The sequence below is a fragment of the Adiantum capillus-veneris genome, chromosome 5 (genome assembly GCF_014529385.1).
Source record: "Adiantum capillus-veneris isolate H3 chromosome 5, ASM1452938v2, whole genome shotgun sequence".
In the NCBI taxonomy this organism is placed as follows: domain Eukaryota; kingdom Viridiplantae; phylum Streptophyta; class Polypodiopsida; order Polypodiales; family Pteridaceae; genus Adiantum; species Adiantum capillus-veneris.
In genome coordinates, this window is record NC_140935.1 from 85,532,893 (window position 1) to 85,538,042 (window position 5,150).

Genomic DNA, 5,150 nt, shown 5'->3' on the forward strand with positions numbered 1-5,150 from the left:
AAAGCAGGTGGAGGTAGATAACTAATGGTTGATAGAACAGAGGGGGAGCCACTGGCTCAATGCTTGATCCCCCTGTCGTATTTAGAGTTTGAGTTGATCAGCGACCTTTTGAACTGTGGGTGCCACCTGTTTTTCCAGAAGGGTAAACAACGTCTCTCGACGGAAAAGGAATGGAGGGTGATCAGAGAGTATTTGGTAGGAGAGTGCGCGGTAAGGGCACCACATCACACAGGGTCTATAGGGCTGGATGTGGATTCGCTCCCTCATGGAATTGGCCTTATAGATGTGGACGATTCCTTTGTTGCGCGCGCTATTAGAGACTACCTTGGGAATGACGATTCCTTTATACAGGAAAGGACTCCCTTGGGTGGCCTCCATCTTTGGGGGCGGGGGATTCCCCTCTGGGAGAAACCTATGAAGGGCGGTTTGTGTTTAGCAGGCGCCCGCGTAGAGTATTTTTCTAGTGGGAGAATAAAAATCTTGGGAGAGGGCCGTGAGGTCTATAAGAGGGCCCCCCTTGCCGGATTAGGCGTGTTCTCGCGTCCTCTCTGGCCTGCCTAGGAGGGCTGCGTAGCTGAGGTTAGAACGCCTATTCTTAAGGGGACCCGGTGGAACACTCTTTACGGGCAGGTAATGGGTAACCGGGCTATGCAAAAGGAGACCCTCATCTTTCAAGCTCGCTATCTTTGCAATCCCCCCTTTGAGAAGGAAAAGGAGCTCGACCTCTTGAGAATCCTTGAAAAACGAGCGGATGAGCAGGCAGGCGAATATGGAGGAGATATAGTTGAGTTGGACCTTGAACTGGACGCCCACATAGGGGCGTTACTGGCCGATCGGTTTAAGGATACTTGGGCCTACCTGCTTCCGGACGAGCAGTGGTATGAGTATAAAAATCAAAGGTGGGATAGTCTGCCCGGATGGGCTTACGAGATACTAAATAAGATAGAGGAGGAGATGAAGGGAATGGGGGCTGCATTCACACGACCCCAAAGGAAGAGAATGAGCTCCCAACATCTTCTTAAATCAGTAGAGGAGTGCCTGCGCCGGCTCCTTAAGCGGGCCAGGACGGCTGATTCAGGGCTCCCCTTTCTCAACGGAGTACTTGTCCCTCACGAGTCAGGGCCGCTGTTACACCCGCCCAGTCCCTTGTGGGTCTGCACGAGCTATGCAGGTATTGAGTTGGATATGTGTACACCAATAACCCCCATCCAGAAAAGCTTCCTCCTTACCCTGATGGATGGAGATGTCCTAAAGTTAAACTTGTTGAGAGCCTTCCTGAGGCTAGTCTTTACATTGGATACCCGCGAGCAGTTTAGTCTCTTTCTGTGGGGGCCCGGGGCCACGGGAAAGTCGACCCTAACAGCGCTATTGGAGCACATACTAGGGGAGAGGTGTGAGAGCCTGGACGTGAGCCAGATAGCAAATAGATTTGAGATGACACTGGTTGAAGGTAAGAACTTGCTGCTCTTCCCAGATGTTACTCGACAACCGAGTAATGCGGCTGCCAACATATTAAAAAGGTTGCTCTCCAACGAGAGGGTAACTGCGGAGGCTAAAGGGAGGCCCGCTATGTCGATTAAGGCCGACGCCCACTCCCTTTTTACGGCCAACTGGAGGTGGCCTGATGTGGACCGATCTAGCGGGGGGAGGAGACGCTTCCTCTTTATACAGACACCCAGAACGGTTACGCGCCGCAATCCCTTTCTTATTGAAAGGCTCAAGGGGGACGCCAGCGGGCTAGTTAACTGGGCCTTGGGAATGCCGTCCGACAAGACCCGGATAGGTCATAGTGTGGAAGCCCTTAACGAGTTAACAGGAGGCGGGGCGGATTGCTCAGGGCTTATCGAGTGGGTGACGAAAAAGGTGAGATATGACCTAGGGGCCGAAATACCACTAGGAGCAAAGAAGGTGCCTATTCTCGGGTCTCTCTATGAGGATTATATACTCTACGTGGATGCAAATGGGATAGAACCTATCCCATTTAACCAATTTGGGGATGCGCTAGACGACGTTATAAGGTCGCAAGGATATCGTGACGTTGTAATTAGGAGGAGATCTATAGGGAGAGTAGTGCAAGGGCTAAGGCTGGGTCATGGGGAACCCATAAGGAAGAACAAAATAACAGGTTCAATGCAGTACCTGATGAAGACTGATCCTTGGCTAGGGTTTAAGGAGGACAAGGAAGGATGGGAACGGGGAGGCTGCGAAACAGTTGACCACGTTGAAGGTGCGGGCAATGTCGATAGTGTTGATACTTTATCCAACGGAGTAAATGTGGATGAAGAGGAAGATGAGACCAAAGCAGAAGGTACCCTACCCTCCAACCTAGGACCAATCCTGGAGGAAGGACAGGCAGTGGAAGCCAGGGAGGGAGAGCCTCTGCCTAATCTAACCCCCTCGGAAGTGGAGAAGACCCTGGAATTCTTGGGGCAGTATCCAGAGCTTAAAGAGGCCTATGGAAGAATGGAGGTATGGACGGAGGACCAGATGGTTCAGTGGGATGTATCTAGCATTAAGGTAAGGGAAGGTATAAAGGAGCAGGTAGGGGGGCTCTATCTGCAGGCAGAGAAAGCCCCCCCATAGACGGGTTACGGGCTGCCACCCTTATTATCGAGTACTACCTTGGCCGGCTTGCCTTACTCTCTATTGGGCCAGTTGGGCTCTGGGTTATCGAGGTTGGCTGCCACCCCCTCTCGATACGAAGAGCTTGTTAATCTTCTCAATGATGAGAGCAAGGCTGTCACCAGCACATGTTACCTACTCTTCCGCCTATTTAGCCCCGAGAATGGCCCCTATTTCAACCGTAAATGCCCCATGCAACACCTCTTTGCAACGTCATATGCTGAGCTCCCCAGCTACTCGCGACTAGTCCCGAAGAACGGCTTTAGTGCAGCCACCCTGGCCAACCTAAGACGCAACATTAAGAGGGTCATTCGGCGGGTTATCGACCAGCCAGTTCTTTTTAGTGAGCTTACCCTGAAGGAGATCGACATGGTGGCATGCCACACAGGCATCTATGCGGGCCTCATGGGCCAGACTAAGGCACCTAACACGTGGGAAGCGTACCAGTCTGGATCGTTCTGGTCCTTCGTTATGAACAAGTGGGGAGACGAGTGGCCCAAGCCCCTCCTTAAACGAATACTCTATTCTGGTCTAAATGGGGCCAGCTTGACTAGTCCAATGGGTGCCATCTCATCGAGTATTAGGGAGGTACACCAAACGTCCCTGTCCACCGACCTCATTGAATTTCAAAGAAAGGTATTGGGGCACCCCATACTACAAGAACTAGCCCTTTTCCACAATATGGTGGGTTCAAGGAACCTCGTCTATCTTCCCTCCCAGACGAAGCCATACTACGGAAGGCCTGAGGAGGAGTCTCTACCTGGAAAAACATGCAGCCTATACCACAACAGGTTGCCATGAATGGTGAATTTACTTTCCCACCCCCTTCATTTACATCGTTAGCTCCATGTTTGGAGCGAGTGGCTCTACTAAAAGTCCGTTTCAAGCGGCTCAGCATGCTCAACCGAGATCGTGGGCCCATGGCATGCATATCTTGGCTTGAAGTATCGAGATTAGGCATTGAGTAACCTTCCATGATGTTGTAGTCAAAGGAAGAGTCACTAGATACAATACGTGGGTCCTGAGTGGTACGACCTTGGGTTCCCGCTAAGAGCCTAGAGCCTAAGGGGGAGGAATAATGAGTGTCCACGTAAACGGAGACACTCTCTATGTGATTGTCCTCTAGCACATGAGTAGAGCATAGGTGCATGTGACCTCAACACTCTAGATGTGCTGGTGAGTGCCCGTGAAGGCCGCTCACCTAGTTTTTTAGGTGTTTACAACTTAAATTTTTTGTTATTTTTTGTCTTTTTTTCTAACCAAGCCACGGAATATGGCGTGTGATAGCTCAAAATGAGCGTTTTGGCAAGAGAGATGTGCCGTGCTTTACAACCCCTGATTTGTTTACGTAAAGTCCTCAGTATCCTAAAAATAGTCTTTTCCTAGTGAGGGAGAAGGCTAGAATTAGTAAGTCCAAAGGGTGAGTGTGAAGGGAATGGTGGAGGACTTGAGGAACTTGTCCCACATGTCCTCCCTTCACTTGAGGTCTTAGTCTTTATATATACAGTAGTGTGTATACTATATCATAAGACTGAGGCTTGGGTTTGGGGCTTGGGGAAATGATTTTGATCCTTGCTTTTAAAATGAGATTTTTTAAATTTTCTTTCTTGTTTTGAATTTTCTTTTTGGTCTCAAATTTTTGACCTTTTTTTTAACTTTTAATTTTTACTTTTCTTTGTGCATAATGTTGCGCGTGGGCGTCGAGCTCACGCGCACACACAACAGCTCCTAAGAGTTGTGTCTAACCTGCTTATAGCTAATATAGCTAATTAACACTAATTATCTCTGCTAACACATTGTCTATCACAGTAAACTACATAGTCAACCTTCTCATTATCTACTGTATTGCTCACTGTCTACTGCACATTACAGAACTAAACACTAACTAACAGATCTACTAACAACTACACCTTACAAAGCTTAGCAAATCTCACAACACATGTTCATTACAGCACTTAACAGAGCTAACAAAAACCTGTTAAAACCTGCACATTGCATCCATTTCACAGATCTAACATAACTCAGCAAAAACCAGAAAACAAATGAAAGAAAGGCTTCTAGAGGTAGCGCTGAGTGCTCCTCAAGATTAGTACAAGGCAGTCCCCGACAGCTGTGCCAAAAATGTACGCTTTTCTGCACGTGTCGAAGGCTAGGAACTTGTCTGTGCACTTTGTATGAGCCACGAATGGTTGCAAGCACACAACTAGAAGATCCTCTCAAGCTCAAAGGGATAGGGGTGTGTCACTCACTGCTCAATGCTTCTGTCGTGAAGGATCCTGTGCCGCGAAGAAGAAGGAGCCGCTGTCATCGCCGTGCTCAATGGCCTCGTCACCGCCGATGCCGCTGCAATGCTCATTCTCTCTCTCTCTCTCTCATACACACATACACACATGAGCACAGGAAGGAGGAGAAGACAGAGATGGAGCAAGAGCACTTCTTAGCTTACACCTCAAAGAATGAGAAATTTTTAGTCAAGTGGACCTTTCATAAGAGTTTGATCCATTCACAGATGGGCGCCCACAGTGGCC

The 5,150-nt window shown here is 48.9% G+C and overlaps 1 pseudogene; it reads left to right on the forward strand.

Moving 5' to 3' along the window:
• Nucleotides 1-633: 633 nt before the first annotated feature.
• On the forward strand, nt 634-3,423 carry LOC147457659 (uncharacterized; annotated as a pseudogene).
• The last annotated feature ends 1,727 nt before the right edge of the window (nt 3,424-5,150 follow it).